Raw genomic sequence first — 11,223 nt, 5'->3', positions numbered from 1 at the left:
TATCTGCACAGTGCTAACAAATGAGTAGACATGCTGCTACCTGTTCATTTCTTGATGCTTCTCTGTGCACTGACTAGTCTGCTGCCTTCCTGTACTCCCCTTCAAGCACTACCTGGAACAAATCAAGCTTGTAGCAATCCCAGAAAGCCTGTTATTCCCAGCTACTTTGCAACAATCCAATTTCTTTCAGGAGTTGAGTTTTGCAGATCAGCTTTCTGCCTTTCACTTTGCTGGCACAGGAAAATGTATACTGGCAAAAGAATGCCTGGGAGGCAGTGTGGCTGCAACAGCTATTTAGGTTGGTTTAAGGTACTGTGGACCTGCTGTATTAATAGGCTCACTGGCTTCGTGATTCTCAGTAGTTTAAGTGAAAACACAGGTGTCAGGTAGGTTCCTGTTGAGAACTGGATTTAATATATGATCCAGTACTCTCGTGCAGAGTTTCTAAGCTCTGACTCCTGCAGCTTTATTACCCTTTCAGGTCCGTATATATATTCCTGGGAGAATACAGGTGTGTATGTTTGTACCTTGGAAAGAATTACATGGGTAGGAAGAAAAAGGTAATGTGGGAAGCCTTCTCTGTTACTCTTGCTACAGAATTTTCCAAAGTTTAGTTAGTCTGCAAGTAAATATGCTGTGAAATGTTTGTGACTCTTGCCAGAAAACAAACACCTACTAAGTCCATTGAGATGTACTGTCTTAGATTTTCCTTGTGAGGTTCAAAATCAGTTGAATGCATTGCATTTTAAAATGCTTAAAGACACAGACACCTTAGGAGGTTGTTGTTGATTTTGGCAATACCTGTGGAGAAAACAATTTGGAGATGACATCTCATGATGAACATAATCTTCATAAGCTGATTGGGATCTGTGCTTGCTGTATTGAGGCCAAATTATTGCTTGTTTGTTGTTGTGATATACCAAGTCTTTGCTAATCTCCCTGTAATTACAGCATTTGTTTTTCTTCATTCTTGTGTATCTCTAACACTACAAGTATCTAACTAGATACTAGATACTTTAGAGATTGGTATCTCTAAAGCTTTTTCTATTAAAGGGTTGATTTTTAACTTGTGAATTGTTAAGTCTGGTCTAAGTTGTAGCAGTAGCATACTAGCTTTAAGAGCTCTTTAACTGTTTTTACATAAATTCGTTGAGGCTTTCATAATATTTGTGCAGTTCCAGCACAGATCTAAGCAGGATGTTTTGTTCCCTAAAACTGTGTTATCTGAAAAGACAGCGATTAGGAGGATGTACCAGCTACAAGTGAGTGATGAGATTTGTATTTATTGTGGGATTGGAAGTGGAATTGGGCATCTAATTTATAAGATTAGGCTAGGAGAACCGATGAACTGGTTGAAGCTGGTGGGTTGTGTCATCAAGTAGTAAAGACAAATTACGAGTGAACTGACTTGAAAAAGAAGTGTGAAACCTATAGATTTTCCAAGAATAGTCTCTCAATTTTCTATCAAAATACCAAGCACTGTGAAACTCTGATACTGAATTTATATTCCTGATTACTTCTGTAACAGCAGAAGCTGTGGGCTTTGCATTCCACTTCGTAACGTTTGACATGGGTAGACAGAAGAGCTTGTTTCTTCCAAAAAATCAGTCCTGCATCCAAACTGTTTATGCCTTGGAGTGAACTAGTTGCAAAGCTCTTTGTTTCTTTAGTTTTCTTCTCCTCTTAGCTTCCTGAGCCAGCCCTTCAGATCTGGAGAAGACCAGTGATGGCTCAAAGAGGTCAGTGTGAAGGGGAGAAGGTATATCTTATCTAGTGATACTTAACTGCTGGATTGTTGTCCCTTCACAGTCAGATTGACACTATTAAATCTGCTGGGGAAACTCTGTATCATTTCTTATGGGTCAGCTGACGCTTGTGTCCTTTCTCAGGTTAAGCAAATGTTACAGTCAGTTTTAAACTTGATTTTGTGTGTGTTTAATAAATACAGCAAGTAAAAATAGGAATATATACTGTATGAATGACTGTGGAACACAAGAGAAAATTAATATCTTCTGCATTCAAACACTTATTGAATGACTCGTTTCCCTCATAGTCTGTCGTGTCTGACCAGCTGTGGATCTCTGGTGCGTTTTTAACCTTGGTTATTTTCAGATTCAGTAACAGGTGGATGTTGGAGGTGGTGATAGGTGATTAGCAAAATCAACTTGGAGAAATGACTTCCTCATAGTTTGACTCGTTAGCCTTGATGGTGATGTATTTTAATGAGTGCTCAAACCCCATTGCAAACTTGCTAGTGTGGAACATAGCCAAAACTTGTCTGCATGAGGAGTAGGTGGTCAGATAGGGTACTAGGGTGACTTGTGGCCAGTCTTTCAGGGATGCAGTAAGGGATTCCTGGCCAGGTGCGGTTCTCACAACATCCCGTTCCTTTTTCTTAGTCAACTACAGTGTAAGTCAGAAAGTTGAAATTATGCAGAGAAACATTGTGCATCCCTCTCAGGTAAGCAGAGGCAACTCTAACCAGCAGATACTGTCTTTGCATGCAGGTTTTTAACGTCAGGGTCTCTTGCTTCTTTTCATGCCCACAAATGTTAGATGCAAAGTCAGTGGTAATGATTTCTCTGCACCAAAAATCTGACTTCGAGCCAGATACAGAAGGCTTTCCACATCAAGAGAGAATCCTGAAATGAGAGAGCCCTGCTAGGAGTCAGCAGGATCCTGTTTACCACTGTTTGTTCATCAGGAATGCAAGAAGAGCGTAGGCTTGTAGTGGGTAATGTTCATAATACTGAACAAACAGCAGTGAAGAACAACCTTCCAGACAAGAAGAGATGTTTAAGGAGCTCTGACACACACAGTCAATATGAGGGCGTCTTTTAGTAGCTGAGAGTCTGGCAGTACCCTCTTTCCATGCGCATTGATGGTAGGGGAATGGTTCACTGCATCTCTGTGCTCAGAGGTACCTGTGTTTTGGTGGACCCTATAGGTGAAGTTTGAAGGAGTTTCATATTGGTCCTTGTTTATCAAAACCAGACCACTTTTTCTAGTCTAAAGAACTTCTTAGGAGTAGCTGATAGCTTCTTATGAAAGGATGTATAAATTGGAATTTTGAGAAACTGAAGGTATCCTCAAGGAGAGATGTATGATACCCAAAATATTTGAATGGCAGAAGCATGGAATTAGGGCTTATGTCACATTATGAAAGTGAGGTAGAAGCATCTAAAATTCACGATACTGAAATGATTAAATCAGGAAGGTTGCTGACATGACTGGATTCATAAAAGATCGTGGGATTTCGCTGGAGTGTATTTTCTAATTCCTAATGCTCCATCTTCTTCCTGGGTTGTCAGCTGGGTTTGTTGTTTTCTCTTGCATCTTGAGCAGAATGATCTCTTCATAGATTTAATTAGGCAGCTAGCACATGTTTAATCTTTTTTTGCCTTTTGATTATCTCTTTCAAAAAATAGAAAAAAAAATCAGATTTCATTCGAGCCATGTAATATTATACCAAAAAAGCTTGCTAAGGTTGAACACAGACTAGCTCTCTAGGGACTTGATTTGTTGGGGTGTTTTTTTCATGGCACCCTGTGAATGTGTGCCAATTGCAATTATTGTTTCCCGTTTTATAGATGGAATAATAGGACTTTTTTCCTCACTTCACAAGGAGGTGCTTGTAAAAATACATCATAGAATGACTGTCTGAGGTACTTTGATATTACAGTTGAAGACTATTTAAGTATCTGGAAAGGGAGTGTCTTCGTTCAAACATAGATTGCACAAGAAGGTATCTGGCTAGTATTTAGCCTAGTAGGTTTTCTTTTTTATTTTTTTTTTTTCTCCTTCCTAGGGGAAACTAATATAAATATTTGGCAAACTGAAGAACGTCTGGTCTTGTGTGGCGTTTGCACCAGAAGTCTGAGGGTCTGAGGCCTTTCTGACCAAACACTTCATTTTGTAATTAGATTCTTGAAAGTGGTTATCTACAGCTTATAAAAGCTTTTACGTTCTCTCTCTCTCTCTCTCACACACACACACACACACACACACAAAGTCTTTATGCTGATCCAGAGATCAAAATTTTAGCCTCATGCTTGCACCAGGTTATCATGAGCAGTCATCTTAATTTTGTTCTTCTGTTTTCTGGTTTCATGTCCTGCACAAAGTGAAGACAGTATTTCGGCTGTGAAGTATGGCATTAAAAGTGGTGGATTTGCTTTCTGGTAACATTTATTAGAAAAACCCTGAACCCATACCTCTGAATTTGGTACACAAGTGTAGACGGTACTTAATTTGCCAGCTCCTTCAGGACCTGCAGATGGATTTCATCAGGTCCCATGGACTTGTGCACATTCAGGTTCCTAAGATGATCTTGAACTTGATCCTCTCCTACAGTGGGCCTAAGGTCTTCATTCTCACAGTCCCTGTATCTGCCTTCCAAGGCTTGGGCAGTGCAATCAGAGCATTTGGCAGTGAAAACAGAGGCAAAGAAGTCATTGAGAACCTCAGCCTTCTCTAAATACAGGGTAGCCAGTTCTCCCATTTCCTTCCAGAAAGAGCCCATATTATCCTTAGTCTGTCTTTGCAACATACCTATATAAGCCTTTCTTGTTATCCATGACCGCCCTGTCCAGACTGAATTCTAACTGGGCTTTAGCTTTCCTGACCTGATGCCTAGCTTCCCAGACAATGTCCCTGTATTCTTCCTAGGCCTCCAGGTGGCATTAAAGGTGGTGGATTTGCTTTCTGGTAACATCTCTTAGAAAAAAACCTGAACCTATACCTCTTAATTGGGGTTTTCTAAGCTATAGAATAGGAAAGGGACTCCTGCTCTTTTGCAATGGCAATCAACTGTTCTGTTCTGCTTGACTAGGCAGGTTGGTGTACTTACCCTACTGGGTAAGAGAATGGGAGGGGCACTTAGAAATTCAAGGAGAGGACAGAGTTGGCGTCGTGTGTTGGAAGAGATCAAGGAGTCACATAGATGATTTGCTTGTTGTCCCTCAAGGAGAGGATCAACTTTTGTTTCTAGGAGATTCTAAATCATCCGCTACACTGCTCCTGCAATACAGGAAAATAACAAGTATCTTTTTAGTGTTCACACATCTGAATAGAAGTTTGTGTACTGGCAAAAGCAGATTACTGTAACATAAAACTAAACCAAATATCATATTCTTGTACGTGTTTAGAGTGTGTCAAGAAACTTTAATCTTCTGACTTTAAAAGAAAAGTGAGAACAGGAATCACTTGTAATTAGGCTGTCTTGGTTATTCAGTGTTCTTGGTGCTTGGTTGGCATATCACACTATTCAGGTAAGGCAGAGCTGGCGTAATTCTAAAATTCAGTATGCTCTTCTGTTTCCAAAAAGTGCAAGAAAAGAAGACAGACTTGATACAGGTTTTCTTCAGACCAGTAGTTTCTTTTGTGCAGTAGCATAAATGATCACGCTCCACCATTAAGTTCTTCAAAGTGGACGCTTGTCAAACTGGGGACAGCAGTAACTGCATTGCCACCACTCTTTGTAATACCTCATGGGCAGGTTCCTTGCCATGTTAGGACCATAGGACAAAAAGAGAACTTTCACTTGGTTGGTGATCCTTGCTACCTGCCTGTTGGTCTGCAAAGACTAACTGTTGTGCTGTGATGAGTTAGCTTGGGGTGCTGTGGGATTACCTGAGAACTTCAGTTTGACTTCAAGTGGAGCCCATATGGCTACATTATGGTCTTTGGTCTGATGTCAGTAAAGGTCTGATTAACGGTGTTAAGATCTACATCTGAATGGAATAGCTGTAAAACTTTTGACTAGGTGTAGTGTCCTTAATTCACACAAGAGCAGTAACTGAAAATCTACTAGATTCTGGCTTCCTTCTTTCCCCAAGTTGAGTTTTGATACTGAATAGAGAATTCCAACTCTTATATTTTGTATTAAACCAGCTGATAACATGTTGATTGTATTCTGGACTGCTTTGTGTCCATCTGTATTGGTTCAATTTGTGTTGAACCAATTTAGCCAGCTACATTGCTTCAGATCCAGTCTCCTGAGGATTGTTTGATATGTCTGTACTTGTAAACTGGTATATGGAAATTAAAACATGAGTGATCCCATCTTGCTGCCTTGCCAGTGGTAGCTCAATCTGCAGGTTAAAAAAATGTAGAGAGGATATTGGGATGTCGAAGAATATGCTTACGAAATACCTGGTAAGAAATAAACTTAGCAATTGCTTTTCTGCCAAGATCTTTTGGAGCAGTAGAAGTATATAATGTGGATGAGCAGCTTCGTCTGCTTCCATAGAGCTTTCAGGTGAGTCAGCACCATGAGCAACAATAATTGGAGGCTTGTGGCTTTCCACATTGGCATGTATGTCTGACTTCGGTGAGTCATTACTCATCACAAAGTAAGGGAGTCACAGTGGATATCTCATGCATCCAGTTTGCTGAGAGTAGCCAGGTTCAGATACTTGAATTATTTTGCCACAGACTGGCTGACAAAAAGCAGCTGGTATTCATTTTAGGAGCCCCAAACTGGGGATTAAAGAAAAATAAAATGGTGTGGCAGATCCACTGAAGTGGATCTTTATTAACCCTGAGGAACGTGAGTCCCAGACAGATTATGGCATAAAATACAGTACTGTAAATACTGCACTCTGCTCCTAGTGTACCTAGTACTGCATAAAAGGTTACAAGCCAGAAGGAGACTTTATAGTATTGAGGTTCTGCAGCACACAAAGAATCTGAACCAAGTTCTAATACTTTCTGCAAAATAATAGAATATTTCCCTAAAAGAGGAGGAGATACATTTCAGGTCAAATATTAATCAAATGGAATAAAACTCCCTTGGAATTTCAGGTCAAGGTACAGGCATATTGTAAGTGTATTGGGCTGCTTTGGTAGATCTGTTGCTTCTACTGTGGAATCCGTGCCCCCTGCCTGCATTTCTAACTGGGTCAGCATAATTTAATATGGAACTGTGATAACAAAGGCAGAAGTGAAGTTCTAACTTTGTAGTCTGTATGACTGAGGATGAGGGAAATTAGTTTTTCTTAGACAGTTTGGAGCTTTATTGGGAATAAAGCTTCATAATTAGGTAAAGCTCAAAACTGGGTGTGGGGAAGAAGAATCAGCCTAGAACATACATGGGGGTGCGCGGGGGAAGGCTGGGTAATAATCCATGATGTAACTAAATGAATAAACCTAGCAGGAGAGTTTAATTTTGACTAAATTGGTTTGGCATGGATGTAAAATCTTTTCTGCATACCCAAAAGAAATAGAGGGGATCAGTGTGCAGTGTTGTTGATTTTTGTTCTTTTAGTTGTGATTTAAGTCATTGCATTCAGACCATTGTGGTGCTGTCCCAGAATTTCAATTCATTAGTCCCAGAATTTTTCCTTCCTGTATTGTGATTTGCTTGCAATTCTTGGAGTAAGCTGTATGCACTTTGAAAGTGTGAACAGGTAGAACAGCAGTATCACCTTCTTATCAGTGTCCCTTTGTCTCTTAGGTCTTGGCTGAAGCCAGCTGTACCAGAACAAGTAGAACAATATCATCAGTCCAGACTTCACCTTCATGCATACTAACAAATTATATTCCTATGCAAATATGGAATACTTAACTTCTGATATTAACCAAAGATAAGCAGCTGACAACCTTAATAATCTCAGCTGTTGTATACAAACAAGCACATTTTCTGCCCACAACCAGCCCAGCTCCTGAGGCTTCTGCATTTTCCTGTGCATTGCATTGTTTCATGTTTGTTAAAAGGTGTCAGAGAAGGAATATGGAAAAAAGGCCAGTAAAGGGATTCGTAAGGAAGAACAGTGTTTACTTCACCAGTGCAAGCACGTTCTGCTTTTGCTGTATTGCACCCATACCTATGTTGTAAATTATTTAAACTATACTTTAGAGTATGCTCATATGCAAGAGGGGAGGTATTATTTAAATCCAGTCCAGTTGTTGGAACTGGGCCAGATTTTTTCTTTCAGTTGGGCAGGTGGAAGTAGTCTGGAATTGACTTGCAAATGCTAAGCTCTTTGGGAACTCTTTATGTTTAATCAAGCTACTTTGCTATCCCAGCTATGTATTCAGGGTAGCTCTTTTCCTTTTAAGCATGTGTCTTCTGGTTTTCTCAGCCTGGTTCCTGTAGTGTTGAGACGCAAGAGCAGAAACAAAGAATTTAAATGACAGTTATCTTCTAATAAAGTTTTGTAGATGCAGAGAAATTAGAATCAGTCAGTGAACTCATTCTCTCTTTTCCAATTAATAGGTGGATTTTCAAAAACAATTAAAAAATTAAAGGACTTGGGGGTGCTGGTTGATGAGAAACTCGACATGAGCAGGCAGTGTGCGCTTGCAGCCCAGAAACCAACCCTATCCTGGGCTGCATCAAAAGAAGCATGACCAGCAGGTCGAAGGAGGTGATCCTGCCCCTCTACTCTGCTCTCGTGAGGCCTCACTTGGAGTATTGTGTCCAGTTCTGGTGTCCTCAACATAAAAAGGACATGAAACTGTTGGAGCAAGTCCAGAGGAGGGCCACGAGTTTGGTAAGAGGGCTGGAGCGCCTCCCGTATGAAGACAGGCTGAGGAAGTTGGGGCTCTTCAGCCTGGAGAAGAGAAGGCTGCGTGGAGACCTCATAGCAGCCTTCCAATATCTGAAGGGGGCCTACAAGGATGCTGGGGAAGGACTCTTTGTAAGGGACTGTAGTGGTAGGACAAGGGGTAATGGGTTTAAACTTAAACAGGGGAACTTTAGGTTAGATATAAGGAAGAAGTTCTTCACAGTGAGGCTGATGAGGCACTGGAATGGGTTGCCCAAGGAAGTTGTGAATGCTTCAACCCTGGCGGTGTTCAAGGCCAGATTGGACAGAGCCTTGGGCGACATTGTATAGTGTGTGGTGTCCCTGCTCATGGCAGGGTGGTTGGAACTAGATGATCTTAAGGTCCTTTCCAACCCTAACTATTCTATGATTCTATGAAATGCACATCATATCAAAGTTGCTGAAAACTTATATTCTTATATCCACGGAATAGCCAAAACTGGCATTGGTGTGTGGTGTTTATCTTGCCAAGGTGAGCCTGGCTTCTCCATTTTGGTGGGCTAGCCTGAGGCTGATGGATGCTGGTTGGCTACAGGAGAGCAGGGGCAGTCAGCTAACTGCTTGAGGAGCAGCTGGCAGGCCAGCCGTGCTGGCAGTGTCGATACGCTGGCTGGCATAAACACATCTGTTTCCTGCCTCTCCATCTCTGATGTTTTCTGGACTTGCTCCTGTTGCAGTGGAAGTGGTGTAAATGTGTTGATTAGAAGATGGCGCTCCTCAGGTATCCCACTTAATGAGGTGGCTAGTCTGGGTGAGCACCACACTGAGCTCCAGATCTCGTTGTTACAATGGTAGATGGAGTTTTAGTCATTAAATGATGTCTATGCTTTAATCTTCCCTCTGACAGAATTGCTATCGCTAAAAATGGTTAAAATGGCTAAAATTCATACCACTTTCTGTTGCAACATTTGACTATTTTTTCCCTTACAGAGAATGTACATTTTTAAACACCTTGTAGATGAAACTTAGTATTTAATTTTATTCAAGAAGATTTTATCCTAGCATAACAAATAGAATGGAATAACTTGACCTTCTCATTAGTTGTGTCATTCACACATTTAAATAGTTTGGATTTTCTGATTTGTACTGTAACTGGGGATGAAGTAATCTTATCAAGTATCCAGAATTTCTTGTCTCTGAAAGTGATATACTTAAGGGACTTTAAAGTGCTTATAATCCATTAAGATTGATTTTTAGATATGAAGTAGAAATTTCAAATTAACAGAAACCCTAAGACTAGTTCTGCTATTTCATCATGAATGAGATGTCATTTGCATCAAGTGGTACCAATGTTTAGATCCTACTTTCATAAATAGAAGGACTGTTCTGACCACTTTGTCTCAAATTTGATTTTGTCCTTTTCAATTAGCCTGAATTTTCTTCTTGTAGTCTTGTATAAACTTTGGTAGGGTTTTGACGGGTTTGGTTGGTTGGTTGGTTTTTGGTTTTGGTTTGGTTTGGTTTTTTTCATCCCAGGAAAAACACACTATATTTTATATTTGCTGCAGAGGGTTTTGGAAAGTGTTGTCTTGTTCTTATGTACATTAGACATGATTGGGTTTGGGATTCTTTGAAATTTATATATTTATTTTTACTTTACAGAAGCTATACGAGGTGCCTTTTTAGGTAATGTATTGTGCAATTAAATGGGTCTTTTTATGTTAAAGGCTCAAGAAGCCAGATAAACTTGCTAGACTTAACTGTCTCCTTAGAATCTCAATCCTATTCAAAACTTCAAGGTAGTCTTTTGTTGTTGTTTGTTTGCCAGGAAGGTGTGGACGGGCTGTCTTAAGACGTCGGGTGGTAGTGTTACAGCAATGATACTGTTTGTTTAACATGTGGTGAGCATCTTGGGTGCCTTTGTACAGGGTTTCACAAATGGTTCTTGTGCAGTTTGTGTGGATGAGCCAGAGGGTCCAAATGTTAAGTCACTTAAAATAGTTCTTTGAATGTGTTGGTGGTAAGGGTGCTGATAATTAAGAATTTCACGGCATTATCTTTAGCCTTTGCTGTTTGATATCAAGAGGTTTGTATACAGTTTGTGCTTGTCAGAAATCAAATACCAACTTGAAAAATCAGGAAAACCTTTCCTTCTCCACAGGCAGCTCTGAACTTGATTTTTGTGTTTCTTGTCAACTTCTTGTTGGAAGAGAGGTGGCAGAGCTGAAACACTGATGTGATGAGCATGGCTGTATTCCATGTTGCATTTGTCCATTGACTGTGTCAAATGCACTTTTAGGGACTGCGGCATTCTTTGAAGCCTTACTTTGGGCATTGACTTGAGGCTTTCCTCTGTTTTCAAGGTCTAGTGTCTCTTAAATATCGTCTCATGTAAGCTTAGCATTTGTGCGTTCACATTTATGTGTATCACTATGAAACAAGGTTCCTTTGCAGCCCTTAGCATGACAGCCCTAATCTGTATGATCTTCTTTATTGGCATTTGAAATTAATTTCGGTTTTGATAACTTTGAGGGAACTAGGGAGTATTTTTCTTTCAAGTGAAAGGTGTTAGGGAGAGGTTCTTGGCATGTAACACTTTGTAACTGGCTTTGGAAGAGTATTCAGAAATTCAGGGTAGGCGTGAGAACTCTAGTTTATTTAACAACATCTTGTAGATCTTTTGGGTTTTTTTCCTGGTTTATTTTATAAAATAACAAAATGCTGAGGAACTTGA

This window comes from Nestor notabilis, unplaced genomic scaffold, assembly GCF_000696875.1.
Source record: "Nestor notabilis isolate BGI_N333 unplaced genomic scaffold, ASM69687v1 scaffold20176, whole genome shotgun sequence".
Lineage (NCBI taxonomy): Eukaryota > Metazoa > Chordata > Aves > Psittaciformes > Psittacidae > Nestor > Nestor notabilis.
The sequence above is the reverse complement of the archived record's forward strand: the minus strand, read 5'-3'. Positions refer to the sequence as shown.